The following is a 24,085-nucleotide window of genomic DNA, read 5'->3' on the forward strand; positions in this document are numbered from 1 at the left end:
ACGCTCGCCGTGCTCCTGTCTGGCCTGGTTTGAATACAAGCGAGTAGACGCAAGAATGTGATGACGCCCAGTCGTTGTATGATGTGTATTTGGACGTGGTCCTCAACAAGGATGACGTCGTTTGAAATTTAGAAACAATCTACACGAAGGCCACCGCTAAGACGTCGCATGCGCGATACTCTTCATTTGGTTAGAGTAGAATGCGCGTATTCGAGATTCAACGATGCAAATTTACGTACGAGTGGAAGAACCTAGCGGCCGGTATCATGAGACGAGAACGGTATCTACACATCGGAGATTGACAGTTTGAGACGAAAACTCTTCTCGAAGGTCATTTGTATGGTTCATGCATGCTTTTCTATGGATTGCATTGCATGCGTCACACCGCATACCTTTATCCGATAAACCCATTTAAGCGCATCTCCGTAATGTGGCGAGTAATAGAATGGTAAGGTAAGTGACAAGAGATCCCATGAAAAATACGATGATCAAGAAATATGATGAGAAATGAGAGATCCTATCCGATCACGTGCGAGATCTTCATTCCTTTCACGTTTCGATGAATGGTCGAAGATCCTATGGCCTAATGGATAAGGCGTTGGTCTTCGAAACCAAAGATTCTAGGTTCGACCCCTAGTAGGATCGGTTTAGAATCGTGACCCTAGTGTACGTCGACATCAAGAACACGACGACCAAGGATCATTCACGGAGTCATAATGCGCATCCGTCTCGACCGTCTAGAAAATGCGCGGATCTTGTATCCGCTGTTTTGGCTTAATGGATGCATTCATTTACGAGGATGATGATGTTTAATAGGTAAAAGAAATGGAACGGTTTATCCGGCACAAATTCCTCATCAAAAGTGCATCGCATGTCCATCGCGATCCTCAATGGAAGTACATTTTCCAATGGAAAACCGAAGATCCTATGGCCCAATGGATAAGGCGCTGGTCTACGAAACCAGAGATTCTAGGTTCGATCCCTGGTAGGATCGATTAGGATTAGGTTCCGCTTCTCGAGAATCGGAATACAACGAGACTGTTGCGCAATCAATACATGCGTGGATCCCTTGGGGAAGGGATAACATCGCGTATTTGAACGTAATCATCGATCACGACGATGCCGTTCACATATTTCTGATGCGCATTCGCTCGAGGGAACATATGAACAATGCCTTTCTTGCTTACGCTCGCCGTGCTCCTGTCTGGCCTGGTTTGAATACAAGCGAGTAGACGCAAGAATGTGATGACGCCCAGTCGTTGTATGATGTGTATTTGGACGTGGTCCTCAACAAGGATGACGTCGTTTGAAATTTAGAAACAATCTACACGAAGGCCACCGCTAAGACGTCGCATGCGCGATACTCTTCATTTGGTTAGAGTAGAATGCGCGTATTCGAGATTCAACGATGCAAATTTACGTACGAGTGGAAGAACCTAGCGGCCGGTATCATGAGACGAGAACGGTATCTACACATCGGAGATTGACAGTTTGAGACGAAAACTCTTCTCGAAGGTCATTTGTATGGTTCATGCATGCTTTTCTATGGATTGCATTGCATGCGTCACACCGCATACCTTTATCCGATAAACCCATTTAAGCGCATCTCCGTAATGTGGCGAGTAATAGAATGGTAAGGTAAGTGACAAGAGATCCCATGAAAAATACGATGATCAAGAAATATGATGAGAAATGAGAGATCCTATCCGATCACGTGCGAGATCTTCATTCCTTTCACGTTTCGATGAATGGTCGAAGATCCTATGGCCTAATGGATAAGGCGTTGGTCTTCGAAACCAAAGATTCTAGGTTCGACCCCTAGTAGGATCGGTTTAGAATCGTGACCCTAGTGTACGTCGACATCAAGAACACGACGACCAAGGATCATTCACGGAGTCATAATGCGCATCCGTCTCGACCGTCTAGAAAATGCGCGGATCTTGTATCCGCTGTTTTGGCTTAATGGATGCATTCATTTACGAGGATGATGATGTTTAATAGGTAAAAGAAATGGAACGGTTTATCCGGCACAAATTCCTCATCAAAAGTGCATCGCATGTCCATCGCGATCCTCAATGGAAGTACATTTTCCAATGGAAAACCGAAGATCCTATGGCCCAATGGATAAGGCGCTGGTCTACGAAACCAGAGATTCTAGGTTCGATCCCTGGTAGGATCGATTAGGATTAGGTTCCGCTTCTCGAGAATCGGAATACAACGAGACTGTTGCGCAATCAATACATGCGTGGATCCCTTGGGGAAGGGATAACATCGCGTATTTGAACGTAATCATCGATCACGACGATGCCGTTCACATATTTCTGATGCGCATTCGCTCGAGGGAACATATGAACAATGCCTTTCTTGCTTACGCTCGCCGTGCTCCTGTCTGGCCTGGTTTGAATACAAGCGAGTAGACGCAAGAATGTGATGACGCCCAGTCGTTGTATGATGTGTATTTGGACGTGGTCCTCAACAAGGATGACGTCGTTTGAAATTTAGAAACAATCTACACGAAGGCCACCGCTAAGACGTCGCATGCGCGATACTCTTCATTTGGTTAGAGTAGAATGCGCGTATTCGAGATTCAACGATGCAAATTTACGTACGAGTGGAAGAACCTAGCGGCCGGTATCATGAGACGAGAACAGTATCTACACATCGGAGATTGACAGTTTGAGACGAAAACTCTTCTCGAAGGTCATTTGTATGGTTCATGCATGCTTTTCTATGGATTGCATTGCATGCGTCACACCGCATACCTTTATCCGATAAACCCATTTAAGCGCATCTCCGTAATGTGGCGAGTAATAGAATGGTAAGGTAAGTGACAAGAGATCCCATGAAAAATACGATGATCAAGAAATATGATGAGAAATGAGAGATCCTATCCGATCACGTGCGAGATCTTCATTCCTTTCACGTTTCGATGAATGGTCGAAGATCCTATGGCCTAATGGATAAGGCGTTGGTCTTCGAAACCAAAGATTCTAGGTTCGACCCCTAGTAGGATCGGTTTAGAATCGTGACCCTAGTGTACGTCGACATCAAGAACACGACGACCAAGGATCATTCACGGAGTCATAATGCGCATCCGTCTCGACCGTCTAGAAAATGCGCGGATCTTGTATCCGCTGTTTTGGCTTAATGGATGCATTCATTTACGAGGATGATGATGTTTAATAGGTAAAAGAAATGGAACGGTTTATCCGGCACAAATTCCTCATCAAAAGTGCATCGCATGTCCATCGCGATCCTCAATGGAAGTACATTTTCCAATGGAAAACCGAAGATCCTATGGCCCAATGGATAAGGCGCTGGTCTACGAAACCAGAGATTCTAGGTTCGATCCCTGGTAGGATCGATTAGGATTAGGTTCCGCTTCTCGAGAATCGGAATACAACGAGACTGTTGCGCAATCAATACATGCGTGGATCCCTTGGGGAAGGGATAACATCGCGTATTTGAACGTAATCATCGATCACGACGATGTCGTTCACATATTTCTGATGCGCATTCGCTCGAGGGAACATATGAACAATGCCTTTCTTGCTTACGCTCGCCGTGCTCCTGTCTGGCCTGGTTTGAATACAAGCGAGTAGACGCAAGAATGTGATGACGCCCAGTCGTTGTATGATGTGTATTTGGACGTGGTCCTCAACAAGGATGACGTCGTTTGAAATTTAGAAACAATCTACACGAAGGCCACCGCTAAGACGTCGCATGCGCGATACTCTTCATTTGGTTAGAGTAGAATGCGCGTATTCGAGATTCAACGATGCAAATTTACGTACGAGTGGAAGAACCTAGCGGCCGGTATCATGAGACGAGAACGGTATCTACACATCGGAGATTGACAGTTTGAGACGAAAACTCTTCTCGAAGGTCATTTGTATGGTTCATGCATGCTTTTCTATGGATTGCATTGCATGCGTCACACCGCATACCTTTATCCGATAAACCCATTTAAGCGCATCTCCGTAATGTGGCGAGTAATAGAATGGTAAGGTAAGTGACAAGAGATCCCATGAAAAATACGATGATCAAGAAATATGATGAGAAATGAGAGATCCTATCCGATCACGTGCGAGATCTTCATTCCTTTCACGTTTCGATGAATGGTCGAAGATCCTATGGCCTAATGGATAAGGCGTTGGTCTTCGAAACCAAAGATTCTAGGTTCGACCCCTAGTAGGATCGGTTTAGAATCGTGACCCTAGTGTACGTCGACATCAAGAACACGACGACCAAGGATCATTCACGGAGTCATAATGCGCATCCGTCTCGACCGTCTAGAAAATGCGCGGATCTTGTATCCGCTGTTTTGGCTTAATGGATGCATTCATTTACGAGGATGATGATGTTTAATAGGTAAAAGAAATGGAACGGTTTATCCGGCACAAATTCCTCATCAAAAGTGCATCGCATGTCCATCGCGATCCTCAATGGAAGTACATTTTCCAATGGAAAACCGAAGATCCTATGGCCCAATGGATAAGGCGCTGGTCTACGAAACCAGAGATTCTAGGTTCGATCCCTGGTAGGATCGATTAGGATTAGGTTCCGCTTCTCGAGAATCGGAATACAACGAGACTGTTGCGCAATCAATACATGCGTGGATCCCTTGGGGAAGGGATAACATCGCGTATTTGAACGTAATCATCGATCACGACGATGCCGTTCACATATTTCTGATGCGCATTCGCTCGAGGGAACATATGAACAATGCCTTTCTTGCTTACGCTCGCCGTGCTCCTGTCTGGCCTGGTTTGAATACAAGCGAGTAGACGCAAGAATGTGATGACGCCCAGTCGTTGTATGATGTGTATTTGGACGTGGTCCTCAACAAGGATGACGTCGTTTGAAATTTAGAAACAATCTACACGAAGGCCACCGCTAAGACGTCGCATGCGCGATACTCTTCATTTGGTTAGAGTAGAATGCGCGTATTCGAGATTCAACGATGCAAATTTACGTACGAGTGGAAGAACCTAGCGGCCGGTATCATGAGACGAGAACGGTATCTACACATCGGAGATTGACAGTTTGAGACGAAAACTCTTCTCGAAGGTCATTTGTATGGTTCATGCATGCTTTTCTATGGATTGCATTGCATGCGTCACACCGCATACCTTTATCCGATAAACCCATTTAAGCGCATCTCCGTAATGTGGCGAGTAATAGAATGGTAAGGTAAGTGACAAGAGATCCCATGAAAAATACGATGATCAAGAAATATGATGAGAAATGAGAGATCCTATCCGATCACGTGCGAGATCTTCATTCCTTTCACGTTTCGATGAATGGTCGAAGATCCTATGGCCTAATGGATAAGGCGTTGGTCTTCGAAACCAAAGATTCTAGGTTCGACCCCTAGTAGGATCGGTTTAGAATCGTGACCCTAGTGTACGTCGACATCAAGAACACGACGACCAAGGATCATTCACGGAGTCATAATGCGCATCCGTCTCGACCGTCTAGAAAATGCGCGGATCTTGTATCCGCTGTTTTGGCTTAATGGATGCATTCATTTACGAGGATGATGATGTTTAATAGGTAAAAGAAATGGAACGGTTTATCCGGCACAAATTCCTCATCAAAAGTGCATCGCATGTCCATCGCGATCCTCAATGGAAGTACATTTTCCAATGGAAAACCGAAGATCCTATGGCCCAATGGATAAGGCGCTGGTCTACGAAACCAGAGATTCTAGGTTCGATCCCTGGTAGGATCGATTAGGATTAGGTTCCGCTTCTCGAGAATCGGAATACAACGAGACTGTTGCGCAATCAATACATGCGTGGATCCCTTGGGGAAGGGATAACATCGCGTATTTGAACGTAATCATCGATCACGACGATGCCGTTCACATATTTCTGATGCGCATTCGCTCGAGGGAACATATGAACAATGCCTTTCTTGCTTACGCTCGCCGTGCTCCTGTCTGGCCTGGTTTGAATACAAGCGAGTAGACGCAAGAATGTGATGACGCCCAGTCGTTGTATGATGTGTATTTGGACGTGGTCCTCAACAAGGATGACGTCGTTTGAAATTTAGAAACAATCTACACGAAGGCCACCGCTAAGACGTCGCATGCGCGATACTCTTCATTTGGTTAGAGTAGAATGCGCGTATTCGAGATTCAACGATGCAAATTTACGTACGAGTGGAAGAACCTAGCGGCCGGTATCATGAGACGAGAACGGTATCTACACATCGGAGATTGACAGTTTGAGACGAAAACTCTTCTCGAAGGTCATTTGTATGGTTCATGCATGCTTTTCTATGGATTGCATTGCATGCGTCACACCGCATACCTTTATCCGATAAACCCATTTAAGCGCATCTCCGTAATGTGGCGAGTAATAGAATGGTAAGGTAAGTGACAAGAGATCCCATGAAAAATACGATGATCAAGAAATATGATGAGAAATGAGAGATCCTATCCGATCACGTGCGAGATCTTCATTCCTTTCACGTTTCGATGAATGGTCGAAGATCCTATGGCCTAATGGATAAGGCGTTGGTCTTCGAAACCAAAGATTCTAGGTTCGACCCCTAGTAGGATCGGTTTAGAATCGTGACCCTAGTGTACGTCGACATCAAGAACACGACGACCAAGGATCATTCACGGAGTCATAATGCGCATCCGTCTCGACCGTCTAGAAAATGCGCGGATCTTGTATCCGCTGTTTTGGCTTAATGGATGCATTCATTTACGAGGATGATGATGTTTAATAGGTAAAAGAAATGGAACGGTTTATCCGGCACAAATTCCTCATCAAAAGTGCATCGCATGTCCATCGCGATCCTCAATGGAAGTACATTTTCCAATGGAAAACCGAAGATCCTATGGCCCAATGGATAAGGCGCTGGTCTACGAAACCAGAGATTCTAGGTTCGATCCCTGGTAGGATCGATTAGGATTAGGTTCCGCTTCTCGAGAATCGGAATACAACGAGACTGTTGCGCAATCAATACATGCGTGGATCCCTTGGGGAAGGGATAACATCGCGTATTTGAACGTAATCATCGATCACGACGATGCCGTTCACATATTTCTGATGCGCATTCGCTCGAGGGAACATATGAACAATGCCTTTCTTGCTTACGCTCGCCGTGCTCCTGTCTGGCCTGGTTTGAATACAAGCGAGTAGACGCAAGAATGTGATGACGCCCAGTCGTTGTATGATGTGTATTTGGACGTGGTCCTCAACAAGGATGACGTCGTTTGAAATTTAGAAACAATCTACACGAAGGCCACCGCTAAGACGTCGCATGCGCGATACTCTTCATTTGGTTAGAGTAGAATGCGCGTATTCGAGATTCAACGATGCAAATTTACGTACGAGTGGAAGAACCTAGCGGCCGGTATCATGAGACGAGAACGGTATCTACACATCGGAGATTGACAGTTTGAGACGAAAACTCTTCTCGAAGGTCATTTGTATGGTTCATGCATGCTTTTCTATGGATTGCATTGCATGCGTCACACCGCATACCTTTATCCGATAAACCCATTTAAGCGCATCTCCGTAATGTGGCGAGTAATAGAATGGTAAGGTAAGTGACAAGAGATCCCATGAAAAATACGATGATCAAGAAATATGATGAGAAATGAGAGATCCTATCCGATCACGTGCGAGATCTTCATTCCTTTCACGTTTCGATGAATGGTCGAAGATCCTATGGCCTAATGGATAAGGCGTTGGTCTTCGAAACCAAAGATTCTAGGTTCGACCCCTAGTAGGATCGGTTTAGAATCGTGACCCTAGTGTACGTCGACATCAAGAACACGACGACCAAGGATCATTCACGGAGTCATAATGCGCATCCGTCTCGACCGTCTAGAAAATGCGCGGATCTTGTATCCGCTGTTTTGGCTTAATGGATGCATTCATTTACGAGGATGATGATGTTTAATAGGTAAAAGAAATGGAACGGTTTATCCGGCACAAATTCCTCATCAAAAGTGCATCGCATGTCCATCGCGATCCTCAATGGAAGTACATTTTCCAATGGAAAACCGAAGATCCTATGGCCCAATGGATAAGGCGCTGGTCTACGAAACCAGAGATTCTAGGTTCGATCCCTGGTAGGATCGATTAGGATTAGGTTCCGCTTCTCGAGAATCGGAATACAACGAGACTGTTGCGCAATCAATACATGCGTGGATCCCTTGGGGAAGGGATAACATCGCGTATTTGAACGTAATCATCGATCACGACGATGCCGTTCACATATTTCTGATGCGCATTCGCTCGAGGGAACATATGAACAATGCCTTTCTTGCTTACGCTCGCCGTGCTCCTGTCTGGCCTGGTTTGAATACAAGCGAGTAGACGCAAGAATGTGATGACGCCCAGTCGTTGTATGATGTGTATTTGGACGTGGTCCTCAACAAGGATGACGTCGTTTGAAATTTAGAAACAATCTACACGAAGGCCACCGCTAAGACGTCGCATGCGCGATACTCTTCATTTGGTTAGAGTAGAATGCGCGTATTCGAGATTCAACGATGCAAATTTACGTACGAGTGGAAGAACCTAGCGGCCGGTATCATGAGACGAGAACGGTATCTACACATCGGAGATTGACAGTTTGAGACGAAAACTCTTCTCGAAGGTCATTTGTATGGTTCATGCATGCTTTTCTATGGATTGCATTGCATGCGTCACACCGCATACCTTTATCCGATAAACCCATTTAAGCGCATCTCCGTAATGTGGCGAGTAATAGAATGGTAAGGTAAGTGACAAGAGATCCCATGAAAAATACGATGATCAAGAAATATGATGAGAAATGAGAGATCCTATCCGATCACGTGCGAGATCTTCATTCCTTTCACGTTTCGATGAATGGTCGAAGATCCTATGGCCTAATGGATAAGGCGTTGGTCTTCGAAACCAAAGATTCTAGGTTCGACCCCTAGTAGGATCGGTTTAGAATCGTGACCCTAGTGTACGTCGACATCAAGAACACGACGACCAAGGATCATTCACGGAGTCATAATGCGCATCCGTCTCGACCGTCTAGAAAATGCGCGGATCTTGTATCCGCTGTTTTGGCTTAATGGATGCATTCATTTACGAGGATGATGATGTTTAATAGGTAAAAGAAATGGAACGGTTTATCCGGCACAAATTCCTCATCAAAAGTGCATCGCATGTCCATCGCGATCCTCAATGGAAGTACATTTTCCAATGGAAAACCGAAGATCCTATGGCCCAATGGATAAGGCGCTGGTCTACGAAACCAGAGATTCTAGGTTCGATCCCTGGTAGGATCGATTAGGATTAGGTTCCGCTTCTCGAGAATCGGAATACAACGAGACTGTTGCGCAATCAATACATGCGTGGATCCCTTGGGGAAGGGATAACATCGCGTATTTGAACGTAATCATCGATCACGACGATGCCGTTCACATATTTCTGATGCGCATTCGCTCGAGGGAACATATGAACAATGCCTTTCTTGCTTACGCTCGCCGTGCTCCTGTCTGGCCTGGTTTGAATACAAGCGAGTAGACGCAAGAATGTGATGACGCCCAGTCGTTGTATGATGTGTATTTGGACGTGGTCCTCAACAAGGATGACGTCGTTTGAAATTTAGAAACAATCTACACGAAGGCCACCGCTAAGACGTCGCATGCGCGATACTCTTCATTTGGTTAGAGTAGAATGCGCGTATTCGAGATTCAACGATGCAAATTTACGTACGAGTGGAAGAACCTAGCGGCCGGTATCATGAGACGAGAACGGTATCTACACATCGGAGATTGACAGTTTGAGACGAAAACTCTTCTCGAAGGTCATTTGTATGGTTCATGCATGCTTTTCTATGGATTGCATTGCATGCGTCACACCGCATACCTTTATCCGATAAACCCATTTAAGCGCATCTCCGTAATGTGGCGAGTAATAGAATGGTAAGGTAAGTGACAAGAGATCCCATGAAAAATACGATGATCAAGAAATATGATGAGAAATGAGAGATCCTATCCGATCACGTGCGAGATCTTCATTCCTTTCACGTTTCGATGAATGGTCGAAGATCCTATGGCCTAATGGATAAGGCGTTGGTCTTCGAAACCAAAGATTCTAGGTTCGACCCCTAGTAGGATCGGTTTAGAATCGTGACCCTAGTGTACGTCGACATCAAGAACACGACGACCAAGGATCATTCACGGAGTCATAATGCGCATCCGTCTCGACCGTCTAGAAAATGCGCGGATCTTGTATCCGCTGTTTTGGCTTAATGGATGCATTCATTTACGAGGATGATGATGTTTAATAGGTAAAAGAAATGGAACGGTTTATCCGGCACAAATTCCTCATCAAAAGTGCATCGCATGTCCATCGCGATCCTCAATGGAAGTACATTTTCCAATGGAAAACCGAAGATCCTATGGCCCAATGGATAAGGCGCTGGTCTACGAAACCAGAGATTCTAGGTTCGATCCCTGGTAGGATCGATTAGGATTAGGTTCCGCTTCTCGAGAATCGGAATACAACGAGACTGTTGCGCAATCAATACATGCGTGGATCCCTTGGGGAAGGGATAACATCGCGTATTTGAACGTAATCATCGATCACGACGATGCCGTTCACATATTTCTGATGCGCATTCGCTCGAGGGAACATATGAACAATGCCTTTCTTGCTTACGCTCGCCGTGCTCCTGTCTGGCCTGGTTTGAATACAAGCGAGTAGACGCAAGAATGTGATGACGCCCAGTCGTTGTATGATGTGTATTTGGACGTGGTCCTCAACAAGGATGACGTCGTTTGAAATTTAGAAACAATCTACACGAAGGCCACCGCTAAGACGTCGCATGCGCGATACTCTTCATTTGGTTAGAGTAGAATGCGCGTATTCGAGATTCAACGATGCAAATTTACGTACGAGTGGAAGAACCTAGCGGCCGGTATCATGAGACGAGAACGGTATCTACACATCGGAGATTGACAGTTTGAGACGAAAACTCTTCTCGAAGGTCATTTGTATGGTTCATGCATGCTTTTCTATGGATTGCATTGCATGCGTCACACCGCATACCTTTATCCGATAAACCCATTTAAGCGCATCTCCGTAATGTGGCGAGTAATAGAATGGTAAGGTAAGTGACAAGAGATCCCATGAAAAATACGATGATCAAGAAATATGATGAGAAATGAGAGATCCTATCCGATCACGTGCGAGATCTTCATTCCTTTCACGTTTCGATGAATGGTCGAAGATCCTATGGCCTAATGGATAAGGCGTTGGTCTTCGAAACCAAAGATTCTAGGTTCGACCCCTAGTAGGATCGGTTTAGAATCGTGACCCTAGTGTACGTCGACATCAAGAACACGACGACCAAGGATCATTCACGGAGTCATAATGCGCATCCGTCTCGACCGTCTAGAAAATGCGCGGATCTTGTATCCGCTGTTTTGGCTTAATGGATGCATTCATTTACGAGGATGATGATGTTTAATAGGTAAAAGAAATGGAACGGTTTATCCGGCACAAATTCCTCATCAAAAGTGCATCGCATGTCCATCGCGATCCTCAATGGAAGTACATTTTCCAATGGAAAACCGAAGATCCTATGGCCCAATGGATAAGGCGCTGGTCTACGAAACCAGAGATTCTAGGTTCGATCCCTGGTAGGATCGATTAGGATTAGGTTCCGCTTCTCGAGAATCGGAATACAACGAGACTGTTGCGCAATCAATACATGCGTGGATCCCTTGGGGAAGGGATAACATCGCGTATTTGAACGTAATCATCGATCACGACGATGCCGTTCACATATTTCTGATGCGCATTCGCTCGAGGGAACATATGAACAATGCCTTTCTTGCTTACGCTCGCCGTGCTCCTGTCTGGCCTGGTTTGAATACAAGCGAGTAGACGCAAGAATGTGATGACGCCCAGTCGTTGTATGATGTGTATTTGGACGTGGTCCTCAACAAGGATGACGTCGTTTGAAATTTAGAAACAATCTACACGAAGGCCACCGCTAAGACGTCGCATGCGCGATACTCTTCATTTGGTTAGAGTAGAATGCGCGTATTCGAGATTCAACGATGCAAATTTACGTACGAGTGGAAGAACCTAGCGGCCGGTATCATGAGACGAGAACGGTATCTACACATCGGAGATTGACAGTTTGAGACGAAAACTCTTCTCGAAGGTCATTTGTATGGTTCATGCATGCTTTTCTATGGATTGCATTGCATGCGTCACACCGCATACCTTTATCCGATAAACCCATTTAAGCGCATCTCCGTAATGTGGCGAGTAATAGAATGGTAAGGTAAGTGACAAGAGATCCCATGAAAAATACGATGATCAAGAAATATGATGAGAAATGAGAGATCCTATCCGATCACGTGCGAGATCTTCATTCCTTTCACGTTTCGATGAATGGTCGAAGATCCTATGGCCTAATGGATAAGGCGTTGGTCTTCGAAACCAAAGATTCTAGGTTCGACCCCTAGTAGGATCGGTTTAGAATCGTGACCCTAGTGTACGTCGACATCAAGAACACGACGACCAAGGATCATTCACGGAGTCATAATGCGCATCCGTCTCGACCGTCTAGAAAATGCGCGGATCTTGTATCCGCTGTTTTGGCTTAATGGATGCATTCATTTACGAGGATGATGATGTTTAATAGGTAAAAGAAATGGAACGGTTTATCCGGCACAAATTCCTCATCAAAAGTGCATCGCATGTCCATCGCGATCCTCAATGGAAGTACATTTTCCAATGGAAAACCGAAGATCCTATGGCCCAATGGATAAGGCGCTGGTCTACGAAACCAGAGATTCTAGGTTCGATCCCTGGTAGGATCGATTAGGATTAGGTTCCGCTTCTCGAGAATCGGAATACAACGAGACTGTTGCGCAATCAATACATGCGTGGATCCCTTGGGGAAGGGATAACATCGCGTATTTGAACGTAATCATCGATCACGACGATGCCGTTCACATATTTCTGATGCGCATTCGCTCGAGGGAACATATGAACAATGCCTTTCTTGCTTACGCTCGCCGTGCTCCTGTCTGGCCTGGTTTGAATACAAGCGAGTAGACGCAAGAATGTGATGACGCCCAGTCGTTGTATGATGTGTATTTGGACGTGGTCCTCAACAAGGATGACGTCGTTTGAAATTTAGAAACAATCTACACGAAGGCCACCGCTAAGACGTCGCATGCGCGATACTCTTCATTTGGTTAGAGTAGAATGCGCGTATTCGAGATTCAACGATGCAAATTTACGTACGAGTGGAAGAACCTAGCGGCCGGTATCATGAGACGAGAACGGTATCTACACATCGGAGATTGACAGTTTGAGACGAAAACTCTTCTCGAAGGTCATTTGTATGGTTCATGCATGCTTTTCTATGGATTGCATTGCATGCGTCACACCGCATACCTTTATCCGATAAACCCATTTAAGCGCATCTCCGTAATGTGGCGAGTAATAGAATGGTAAGGTAAGTGACAAGAGATCCCATGAAAAATACGATGATCAAGAAATATGATGAGAAATGAGAGATCCTATCCGATCACGTGCGAGATCTTCATTCCTTTCACGTTTCGATGAATGGTCGAAGATCCTATGGCCTAATGGATAAGGCGTTGGTCTTCGAAACCAAAGATTCTAGGTTCGACCCCTAGTAGGATCGGTTTAGAATCGTGACCCTAGTGTACGTCGACATCAAGAACACGACGACCAAGGATCATTCACGGAGTCATAATGCGCATCCGTCTCGACCGTCTAGAAAATGCGCGGATCTTGTATCCGCTGTTTTGGCTTAATGGATGCATTCATTTACGAGGATGATGATGTTTAATAGGTAAAAGAAATGGAACGGTTTATCCGGCACAAATTCCTCATCAAAAGTGCATCGCATGTCCATCGCGATCCTCAATGGAAGTACATTTTCCAATGGAAAACCGAAGATCCTATGGCCCAATGGATAAGGCGCTGGTCTACGAAACCAGAGATTCTAGGTTCGATCCCTGGTAGGATCGATTAGGATTAGGTTCCGCTTCTCGAGAATCGGAATACAACGAGACTGTTGCGCAATCAATACATGCGTGGATCCCTTGGGGAAGGGATAACATCGCGTATTTGAACGTAATCATCGATCACGACGATGCCGTTCACATATTTCTGATGCGCATTCGCTCGAGGGAACATATGAACAATGCCTTTCTTGCTTACGCTCGCCGTGCTCCTGTCTGGCCTGGTTTGAATACAAGCGAGTAGACGCAAGAATGTGATGACGCCCAGTCGTTGTATGATGTGTATTTGGACGTGGTCCTCAACAAGGATGACGTCGTTTGAAATTTAGAAACAATCTACACGAAGGCCACCGCTAAGACGTCGCATGCGCGATACTCTTCATTTGGTTAGAGTAGAATGCGCGTATTCGAGATTCAACGATGCAAATTTACGTACGAGTGGAAGAACCTAGCGGCCGGTATCATGAGACGAGAACGGTATCTACACATCGGAGATTGACTCATTTGTATGGTTCATGCATGCTTTTCTATGGATTGCATTGCATGCGTCACACCGCATACCTTTATCCGATAAACCCATTTAAGCGCATCTCCGTAATGTGGCGAGTAATAGAATGGTAAGGTAAGTGACAAGAGATCCCATGAAAAATACGATGATCAAGAAATATGATGAGAAATGAGAGATCCTATCCGATCACGTGCGAGATCTTCATTCCTTTCACGTTTCGATGAATGGTCGAAGATCCTATGGCCTAATGGATAAGGCGTTGGTCTTCGAAACCAAAGATTCTAGGTTCGACCCCTAGTAGGATCGGTTTAGAATCGTGACCCTAGTGTACGTCGACATCAAGAACACGACGACCAAGGATCATTCACGGAGTCATAATGCGCATCCGTCTCGACCGTCTAGAAAATGCGCGGATCTTGTATCCGCTGTTTTGGCTTAATGGATGCATTCATTTACGAGGATGATGATGTTTAATAGGTAAAAGAAATGGAACGGTTTATCCGGCACAAATTCCTCATCAAAAGTGCATCGCATGTCCATCGCGATCCTCAATGGAAGTACATTTTCCAATGGAAAACCGAAGATCCTATGGCCCAATGGATAAGGCGCTGGTCTACGAAACCAGAGATTCTAGGTTCGATCCCTGGTAGGATCGATTAGGATTAGGTTCCGCTTCTCGAGAATCGGAATACAACGAGACTGTTGCGCAATCAATACATGCGTGGATCCCTTGGGGAAGGGATAACATCGCGTATTTGAACGTAATCATCGATCACGACGATGCCGTTCACATATTTCTGATGCGCATTCGCTCGAGGGAACATATGAACAATGCCTTTCTTGCTTACGCTCGCCGTGCTCCTGTCTGGCCTGGTTTGAATACAAGCGAGTAGACGCAAGAATGTGATGACGCCCAGTCGTTGTATGATGTGTATTTGGACGTGGTCCTCAACAAGGATGACGTCGTTTGAAATTTAGAAACAATCTACACGAAGGCCACCGCTAAGACGTCGCATGCGCGATACTCTTCATTTGGTTAGAGTAGAATGCGCGTATTCGAGATTCAACGATGCAAATTTACGTACGAGTGGAAGAACCTAGCGGCCGGTATCATGAGACGAGAACGGTATCTACACATCGGAGATTGACAGTTTGAGACGAAAACTCTTCTCGAAGGTCATTTGTATGGTTCATGCATGCTTTTCTATGGATTGCATTGCATGCGTCACACCGCATACCTTTATCCGATAAACCCATTTAAGCGCATCTCCGTAATGTGGCGAGTAATAGAATGGTAAGGTAAGTGACAAGAGATCCCATGAAAAATACGATGATCAAGAAATATGATGAGAAATGAGAGATCCTATCCGATCACGTGCGAGATCTTCATTCCTTTCACGTTTCGATGAATGGTCGAAGATCCTATGGCCTAATGGATAAGGCGTTGGTCTTCGAAACCAAAGATTCTAGGTTCGACCCCTAGTAGGATCGGTTTAGAATCGTGACCCTAGTGTACGTCGACATCAAGAACACGACGACCAAGGATCATTCACGGAGTCATAATGCGCATCCGTCTCGACCGTCTAGAAAATGCGCGGATCTTGTATCCGCTGTTTTGGCTTAATGGATGCATTCATTTACGAGGATGATGATGTTTAATAGGTAAAAGAAATGGAACGGTTTATCCGGCGCAAATTCCTCATCAAAAGTGCATCGCATGTCCATCGCGATCCTCAATGGAAGTACATTTTCCAATGGAAAACCGAAGATCCTATGGCCCAATGGATAAGGCGCTGGTCTACGAAACCAGAGATTCTAGGTTCGATCCCTGGTAGGATCGATTAGGATCAGGTTCCGCTTCTCGAGAATCGGAATACAACGAGACTGTTGCGCAATCAATACATGCGTGGATCCCTTGGGGAAGGGATAACATCGCGTATTTGAACGTAATCATCGATCACGACGATGCCGTTCACATATTTCTGATGCGCATTCGCTCGAGGGAACATATGAACAATGCCTTTCTTGCTTACGCTCGCCGTGCTCCTGTCTGGCCTGGTTTGAATACAAGCGAGTAGACGCAAGAATGTGATGACGCCCAGTCGTTGTATGATGTGTATTTGGACGTGGTCCTCAACAAGGATGACGTCGTTTGAAATTTAGAAACAATCTACACGAAGGCCACCGCTAAGACGTCGCATGCGCGATACTCTTCATTTGGTTAGAGTAGAATGCGCGTATTCGAGATTCAACGATGCAAATTTACGTACGAGTGGAAGAACCTAGCGGCCGGTATCATGAGACGGGAACGGTATCTACACATCGGAGATTGACAGTTTGAGACGAAAACTCTTCTCGAAGGTCATTTGTATGGTTCATGCATGCTTTTCTATGGATTGCATTGCATGCGTCACACCGCATACCTTTATCCGATAAACCCATTTAAGCGCATCTCCGTAATGTGGCGAGTAATAGAATGGTAAGGTAAGTGACAAGAGATCCCATGAAAAATACGATGATCAAGAAATATGATGAGAAATGAGAGATCCTATCCGATCACGTGCGAGATCTTCATTCCTTTCACGTTTCGATGAATGGTCGAAGATCCTATGGCCTAATGGATAAGGCGTTGGTCTTCGAAACCAAAGATTCTAGGTTCGACCCCTAGTAGGATCGGTTTAGAATCGTGACCCTAGTGTACGTCGACATCAAGAACACGACGACCAAGGATCATTCACGGAGTCATAATGCGCATCCGTCTCGACCGTCTAGAAAATGCGCGGATCTTGTATCCGCTGTTTTGGCTTAATGGATGCATTCATTTACGAGGATGATGATGTTTAATAGGTAAGAGAAATGGAACGGTTTATCCGGCACAAATTCCTCATCAAAAGTGCATCGCATGTCCATCGCGATCCTCAATGGAAGTACATTTTCCAATGGAAAACCGAAGATCCTATGGCCCAATGGATAAGGCGCTGGTCTACGAAACCAGAGATTCTAGGTTCGATCCCTGGTAGGATCGATTAGGATCAGGTTCCGCTTCTCGAGAATCGGAATACAACGAGACTGTTGCGCAATCAATACATGCGTGGATCCCTTGGGGAAGGGATAACATCGCGTATTTGAACGTAATCATCGATCACGACGATGCCGTTCACATATTTCTGATGCGCATTCGCTCGAGGGAACATATGAACAATCCCTTTCTTGCTTACGCTCGCCGTGCTCCTGTCTGGCCTGGTTTGAATACAAGCGAGTAGACGCAAGAATGTGATGACGCCCAGTCGTTGTATGATGTGTATTTGGACGTGGTCCTCAACAAGGATGACGTCGTTTGAAATTTAGAAACAATCTACACGAAGGCCACCGCTAAGACGTCGCATGCGCGATACTCTTCATTTGGTTAGAGTAGAATGCGCGTATTCGAGATTCAACGATGCAAATTTACGTACGAGTGGAAGAACCTAGCGGCCGGTATCATGAGACGGGAACGGTATCTACACATCGGAGATTGACAGTTTGAGACGAAAACTCTTCTCGAAGGTCATTTGTATGGTTCATGCATGCTTTTCTATGGATTGCATTGCATGCGTCACACCGCATACCTTTATCCGATAAACCCATTTAAGCGCATCTCCGTAATGTGGCGAGTAATAGAATGGTAAGGTAAGTGACAAGAGATCCCATGAAAAATACGATGATCAAGAAATATGATGAGAAATGAGAGATCCTATCCGATCACGTGCGAGATCTTCATTCCTTCACGTTTCGATGAATGGTCGAAGATCCTATGGCCTAATGGATAAGGCGTTGGTCTTCGAAACCAAAGATTCTAGGTTCGACCCCTAGTAGGATCGGTTTAGAATCGTGACCCTAGTGTACGTCGACATCAAGAACACGACGACCAAGGATCATTCACGGAGTCATAATGCGCATCCGTCTCGACCGTCTAGAAAATGCGCGGATCTTGTATCCGCTGTTTTGGCTTAATGGATGCATTCATTTACGAGGATGATGATGTTTAATAGGTAAGAGAAATGGAACGGTTTATCCGGCGCAAATTCCTCATCAAAAGTGCATCGCATGTCCATCGCGATCCTCAATGGAAGTACATTTTCCAATGGAAAACCGAAGATCCTATGGCCCAATGGATAAGGCGCTGGTCTACGAAACCAGAGATTCTAGGTTCGATCCCTGGTAGGATCGATTAGGATCAGGTTCCGCTTCTCGAGAATCGGAATACAACGAGACTGTTGCGCAATCAATACATGCGTGGATCCCTTGGGGAAGGGATAACATCGCGTATTTGAACGTAATCATCGATCACGACGATGCCGTTCACATATTTCTGATGCGCATTCGCTCGAGGGAACATATGAACAATGCCTTTCTTGCTTACGCTCGCCGTGCTCCTGTCTGGCCTGGTTTGAATACAAGCGAGTAGACGCAAGAATGTGATGACGCCCAGTCGTTGTATGATGTGTATTTGGACGTGGTCCTCAACAAGGATGACGTCGTTTGAAATTTAGAAACAATCTACACGAAGGCCACCGCTAAGACGTCGCATGCGCGATACTCTTCATTTGGTTAGAGTAGAATGCGCGTATTCGAGATTCAACGATGCAAATTTACGTACGAGTGGAAGAACCTAGCGGCCGGTATCATGAGACGGGAACGGTATCTACACATCGGAGATTGACAGTTTGAGACGAAAACTCTTCTCGAAGGTCATTTGTATGGTTCATGCATGCTTTTCTATGGATTGCATTGCATGCGTCACACCGCATACCTTTATCCGATAAACCCATTTAAGCGCATCTCCGTAATGTGGCGAGTAATAGAATGGTAAGGTAAGTGACAAGAGATCCCATGAAAAATACGATGATCAAGAAATATGATGAGAAATGAGAGATCCTATCCGATCACGTGCGAGATCTTCATTCCTTTCACGTTTCGATGAATGGTCGAAGATCCTATGGCCTAATGGATAAGGCGTTGGTCTTCGAAACCAAAGATTCTAGGTTCGACCCCTAGTAGGATCGGTTTAGAATCGTGACCCTAGTGTACGTCGACATCAAGAACACGACGACCAAGGATCATTCACGGAGTCATAATGCGCATCCGTCTCGACCGTCTAGAAAATGCGCGGATCTTGTATCCGCTGTTTTGGCTTAATGGATGCATTCATTTACGAGGATGATGATGTTTAATAGGTAAAAGAAATGGAACGGTTTATCCGGCGCAAATTCCTCATCAAAAGTGCATCGCATGTCCATCGCGATCCTCAATGGAAGTACATTTTCCAATGGAAAACCGAAGATCCTATGGCCCAATGGATAAGGCGCTGGTCTACGAAACCAGAGATTCTAGGTTCGATCCCTGGTAGGATCGATTAGGATCAGGTTCCGCTTCTCGAGAATCGGAATACAACGAGACTGTTGCGCAATCAATACATGCGTGGATCCCTTGGGGAAGGGATAACATCGCGTATTTGAACGTAATCATCGATCACGACGATGCCGTTCACATATTTCTGATGCGCATTCGCTCGAGGGAACATATGAACAATGCCTTTCTTGCTTACGCTCGCCGTGCTCCTGTCTGGCCTGGTTTGAATACAAGCGAGTAGACGCAAGAATGTGATGACGCCCAGTCGTTGTATGATGTGTATTTGGACGTGGTCCTCAACAAGGATGACGTCGTTTGAAATTTAGAAACAATCTACACGAAGGCCACCGCTAAGACGTCGCATGCGCGATACTCTTCATTTGGTTAGAGTAGAATGCGCGTATTCGAGATTCAACGATGCAAATTTACGTACGAGTGGAAGAACCTAGCGGCCGGTATCATGAGACGGGAACGGTATCTACACATCGGAGATTGACAGTTTGAGACGAAAACTCTTCTCGAAGGTCATTTGTATGGTTCATGCATGCTTTTCTATGGATTGCATTGCATGCGTCACACCGCATACCTTTATCCGATAAACCCATTTAAGCGCATCTCCGTAATGTGGCGAGTAATAGAATGGTAAGGTAAGTGACAAGAGATCCCATGAAAAATACGATGATCAAGAAATATGATGAGAAATGAGAGATCCTATCCGATCACGTGCGAGATCTTCATTCCTTTCACGTTTCGATGAATGGTCGAAGATCCTATGGCCTAATGGATAAGGCGTTGGTCTTCGAAACCAAAGATTCTAGGTTCGACCCCTAGTAGGATCGGTTTAGAATCGTGACCCTAGTGTACGTCGACATCAAGAACACGACGACCAAGGATCATTCACGGAGTCATAATGCGCATCCGTCTCGACCGTCTAGAAAATGCGCGGATCTTGTATCCGCTGTTTTGGCTTAATGGATGCATTCATTTACGAGGATGATGATGTTTAATAGGTAAGAGAAATGGAACGGTTTATCCGGCGCAAATTCCTCATCAAAAGTGCATCGCATGTCCATCGCGATCCTCAATGGAAGTACATTTTCCAATGGAAAACCGAAGATCCTATGGCCCAATGGATAAGGCGCTGGTCTACGAAACCAGAGATTCTAGGTTCGATCCCTGGTAGGATCGATTAGGATCAGGTTCCGCTTCTCGAGAATCGGAATACAACGAGACTGTTGCGCAATCAATACATGCGTGGATCCCTTGGGGAAGGGATAACATCGCGTATTTGAACGTAATCATCGATCACGACGATGCCGTTCACATATTTCTGATGCGCATTCGCTCGAGGGAACATATGAACAATGCCTTTCTTGCTTACGCTCGCCGTGCTCCTGTCTGGCCTGGTTTGAATACAAGCGAGTAGACGCAAGAATGTGATGACGCCCAGTCGTTGTATGATGTGTATTTGGACGTGGTCCTCAACAAGGATGACGTCGTTTGAAATTTAGAAACAATCTACACGAAGGCCACCGCTAAGACGTCGCATGCGCGATACTCTTCATTTGGTTAGAGTAGAATGCGCGTATTCGAGATTCAACGATGCAAATTTACGTACGAGTGGAAGAACCTAGCGGCCGGTATCATGAGACGGGAACGGTATCTACACATCGGAGATTGACAGTTTGAGACGAAAACTCTTCTCGAAGGTCATTTGTATGGTTCATGCATGCTTTTCTATGGATTGCATTGCATGCGTCACACCGCATACCTTTATCCGATAAACCCATTTAAGCGCATCTCCGTAATGTGGCGAGTAATAGAATGGTAAGGTAAGTGACAAGAGATCCCATGAAAAATACGATGATCAAGAAATATGATGAGAAATGAGAGATCCTATCCGATCACGTGCGAGATCTTCATTCCTTTCACGTTTCGATGAATGGTCGAAGATCCTATGGCCTAATGGATAAGGCGTCGGTCTTCGAAACCAAAGATTCTAGGTTCGACCCCTAGTAGGATCGGTTTAGAATCGTGACCCTAGTGTACGTCGACATCAAGAACACGACGACCAAGGATCATTCACGGAGTCATAATGCGCATCCGTCTCGACCGTCTAGAAAATGCGCGGATCTTGTATCCGCTGTTTTGGCTTAATGGATGCATTCATTTACGAGGATGATGATGTTTAATAGGTAAAAGAAATGGAACGGTTTATCCGGCGCAAATTCCTCATCAAAAGTGCATCGCATGTCCATCGCGATCCTCAATGGAAGTACATTTTCCAATGGAAAACCGAAGATCCTATGGCCCAATGGATAAGGCGCTGGTCTACGAAACCAGAGATTCTAGGTTCGATCCCTGGTAGGATCGATTAGGATCAGGTTCCGCTTCTCGAGAATCGGAATACAACGAGACTGTTGCGCAATCAATACATGCGTGGATCCCTTGGGGAAGGGATAACATCGCGTATTTGAACGTAATCATCGATCACGACGATGCCGTTCACATATTTCTGATGCGCATTCGCTCGAGGGAACATATGAACAATGCCTTTCTTGCTTACGCTCGCCGTGCTCCTGTCTGGCCTGGTTTGAATACAAGCGAGTAGACGCAAGAATGTGATGACGCCCAGTCGTTGTATGATGTGTATTTGGACGTGGTCCTCAACAAGGATGACGTCGTTTGAAATTTAGAAACAATCTACACGAAGGCCACCGCTAAGACGTCGCATGCGCGATACTCTTCATTTGGTTAGAGTAGAATGCGCGTATTCGAGATTCAACGATGCAAATTTACGTACGAGTGGAAGAACCTAGCGGCCGGTATCATGAGACGGGAACGGTATCTACACATCGGAGATTGACAGTTTGAGACGAAAACTCTTCTCGAAGGTCATTTGTATGGTTCATGCATGCTTTTCTATGGATTGCATTGCATGCGTCACACCGCATACCTTTATCCGATAAACCCATTTAAGCGCATCTCCGTAATGTGGCGAGTAATAGAATGGTAAGGTAAGTGACAAGAGATCCCATGAAAAATACGATGATCAAGAAATATGATGAGAAATGAGAGATCCTATCCGATCACGTGCGAGATCTTCATTCCTTTCACGTTTCGATGAATGGTCGAAGATCCTATGGCCTAATGGATAAGGCGTCGGTCTTCGAAACCAAAGATTCTAGGTTCGACCCCTAGTAGGATCGGTTTAGAATCGTGACCCTAGTGTACGTCGACATCAAGAACACGACGACCAAGGATCATTCACGGAGTCATAATGCGCATCCGTCTCGACCGTCTAGAAAATGCGCGGATCTTGTATCCGCTGTTTTGGCTTAATGGATGCATTCATTTACGAGGATGATGATGTTTAATAGGTAAAAGAAATGGAACGGTTTATCCGGCGCAAATTCCTCATCAAAAGTGCATCGCATGTCCATCGCGATCCTCAATGGAAGTACATTTTCCAATGGAAAACCGAAGATCCTATGGCCCAATGGATAAGGCGCTGGTCTACGAAACCAGAGATTCTAGGTTCGATCCCTGGTAGGATCGATTAGGATCAGGTTCCGCTTCTCGAGAATCGGAATACAACGAGACTGTTGCGCAATCAATACATGCGTGGATCCCTTGGGGAAGGGATAACATCGCGTATTTGAACGTAATCATCGATCACGACGATGCCGTTCACATATTTCTGATGCGCATTCGCTCGAGGGAACATATGAACAATGCCTTTCTTGCTTACGCTCGCCGTGCTCCTGTCTGGCCTGGTTTGAATACAAGCGAGTAGACGCAAGAATGTGATGACGCCCAGTCGTTGTATGATGTGTATTTGGACGTGGTCCTCAACAAGGATGACGTCGTTTGAAATTTAGAAACAATCTACACGAAGGCCACCGCTAAGACGTCGCATGCGCGATACTCTTCATTTGGTTAGAGTAGAATGCGCGTATTCGAGATTCAACGATGCAAATTTACGTACGAGTGGAAGAACCTAGCGGCCGGTATCATGAGACGGGAACGGTATCTACACATCGGAGATTGACAGTTTGAGACGAAAACTCTTCTCGAAGGTCATTTGTATGGTTCATGCATGCTTTTCTATGGATTGCATTGCATGCGTCACACCGCATACCTTTATCCGATAAACCCATTTA

The 24,085-nt window shown here is 45.4% G+C and overlaps 18 non-coding genes across 18 annotated transcripts; all 18 read left to right on the forward strand.

The window, feature by feature from the left end:
• The first annotated feature begins 572 nt into the window (after positions 1–572).
• On the forward strand, positions 573–645 carry TRNAR-UCG (transfer RNA arginine (anticodon UCG)). Its single transcript has one exon. It is a non-coding gene; the product is annotated as a tRNA-Arg (tRNA).
• Positions 646–1,757: 1,112 nt separating this feature from the next.
• Positions 1,758–1,830, forward strand: TRNAR-UCG (transfer RNA arginine (anticodon UCG)). The gene has a single exon. It is a non-coding gene; the product is annotated as a tRNA-Arg (tRNA).
• Positions 1,831–2,942: 1,112 nt separating this feature from the next.
• TRNAR-UCG (transfer RNA arginine (anticodon UCG)) lies at positions 2,943–3,015 on the forward strand. The gene has a single exon. It is a non-coding gene; the product is annotated as a tRNA-Arg (tRNA).
• A 1,112-nt stretch (positions 3,016–4,127) lies between these two features.
• On the forward strand, positions 4,128–4,200 carry TRNAR-UCG (transfer RNA arginine (anticodon UCG)). Its single transcript has one exon. It is a non-coding gene; the product is annotated as a tRNA-Arg (tRNA).
• A 1,112-nt stretch (positions 4,201–5,312) lies between these two features.
• Positions 5,313–5,385, forward strand: TRNAR-UCG (transfer RNA arginine (anticodon UCG)). The gene has a single exon. It is a non-coding gene; the product is annotated as a tRNA-Arg (tRNA).
• Positions 5,386–6,497: 1,112 nt separating this feature from the next.
• TRNAR-UCG (transfer RNA arginine (anticodon UCG)) lies at positions 6,498–6,570 on the forward strand. The gene has a single exon. It is a non-coding gene; the product is annotated as a tRNA-Arg (tRNA).
• Positions 6,571–7,682: 1,112 nt separating this feature from the next.
• Positions 7,683–7,755, forward strand: TRNAR-UCG (transfer RNA arginine (anticodon UCG)). The gene has a single exon. It is a non-coding gene; the product is annotated as a tRNA-Arg (tRNA).
• Positions 7,756–8,867: 1,112 nt separating this feature from the next.
• Positions 8,868–8,940, forward strand: TRNAR-UCG (transfer RNA arginine (anticodon UCG)). Its single transcript has one exon. It is a non-coding gene; the product is annotated as a tRNA-Arg (tRNA).
• Positions 8,941–10,052: 1,112 nt separating this feature from the next.
• Positions 10,053–10,125, forward strand: TRNAR-UCG (transfer RNA arginine (anticodon UCG)). Its single transcript has one exon. It is a non-coding gene; the product is annotated as a tRNA-Arg (tRNA).
• A 1,112-nt stretch (positions 10,126–11,237) lies between these two features.
• TRNAR-UCG (transfer RNA arginine (anticodon UCG)) lies at positions 11,238–11,310 on the forward strand. Its single transcript has one exon. It is a non-coding gene; the product is annotated as a tRNA-Arg (tRNA).
• A 1,112-nt stretch (positions 11,311–12,422) lies between these two features.
• Positions 12,423–12,495, forward strand: TRNAR-UCG (transfer RNA arginine (anticodon UCG)). The gene has a single exon. It is a non-coding gene; the product is annotated as a tRNA-Arg (tRNA).
• Positions 12,496–13,607: 1,112 nt separating this feature from the next.
• TRNAR-UCG (transfer RNA arginine (anticodon UCG)) lies at positions 13,608–13,680 on the forward strand. The gene has a single exon. It is a non-coding gene; the product is annotated as a tRNA-Arg (tRNA).
• A 1,084-nt stretch (positions 13,681–14,764) lies between these two features.
• On the forward strand, positions 14,765–14,837 carry TRNAR-UCG (transfer RNA arginine (anticodon UCG)). The gene has a single exon. It is a non-coding gene; the product is annotated as a tRNA-Arg (tRNA).
• Positions 14,838–15,949: 1,112 nt separating this feature from the next.
• TRNAR-UCG (transfer RNA arginine (anticodon UCG)) lies at positions 15,950–16,022 on the forward strand. The gene has a single exon. It is a non-coding gene; the product is annotated as a tRNA-Arg (tRNA).
• A 1,112-nt stretch (positions 16,023–17,134) lies between these two features.
• Positions 17,135–17,207, forward strand: TRNAR-UCG (transfer RNA arginine (anticodon UCG)). The gene has a single exon. It is a non-coding gene; the product is annotated as a tRNA-Arg (tRNA).
• Positions 17,208–18,318: 1,111 nt separating this feature from the next.
• Positions 18,319–18,391, forward strand: TRNAR-UCG (transfer RNA arginine (anticodon UCG)). Its single transcript has one exon. It is a non-coding gene; the product is annotated as a tRNA-Arg (tRNA).
• Positions 18,392–19,503: 1,112 nt separating this feature from the next.
• On the forward strand, positions 19,504–19,576 carry TRNAR-UCG (transfer RNA arginine (anticodon UCG)). The gene has a single exon. It is a non-coding gene; the product is annotated as a tRNA-Arg (tRNA).
• A 1,112-nt stretch (positions 19,577–20,688) lies between these two features.
• Positions 20,689–20,761, forward strand: TRNAR-UCG (transfer RNA arginine (anticodon UCG)). Its single transcript has one exon. It is a non-coding gene; the product is annotated as a tRNA-Arg (tRNA).
• Positions 20,762–24,085: the final 3,324 nt, after the last annotated feature.

Source organism: Azolla caroliniana, unplaced genomic scaffold (genome assembly GCF_043228905.1).
Source record: "Azolla caroliniana isolate FFs.n. ecotype wild unplaced genomic scaffold, voAzoCaro1.0.p SCAF_120, whole genome shotgun sequence".
In the NCBI taxonomy this organism is placed as follows: domain Eukaryota; kingdom Viridiplantae; phylum Streptophyta; class Polypodiopsida; order Salviniales; family Salviniaceae; genus Azolla; species Azolla caroliniana.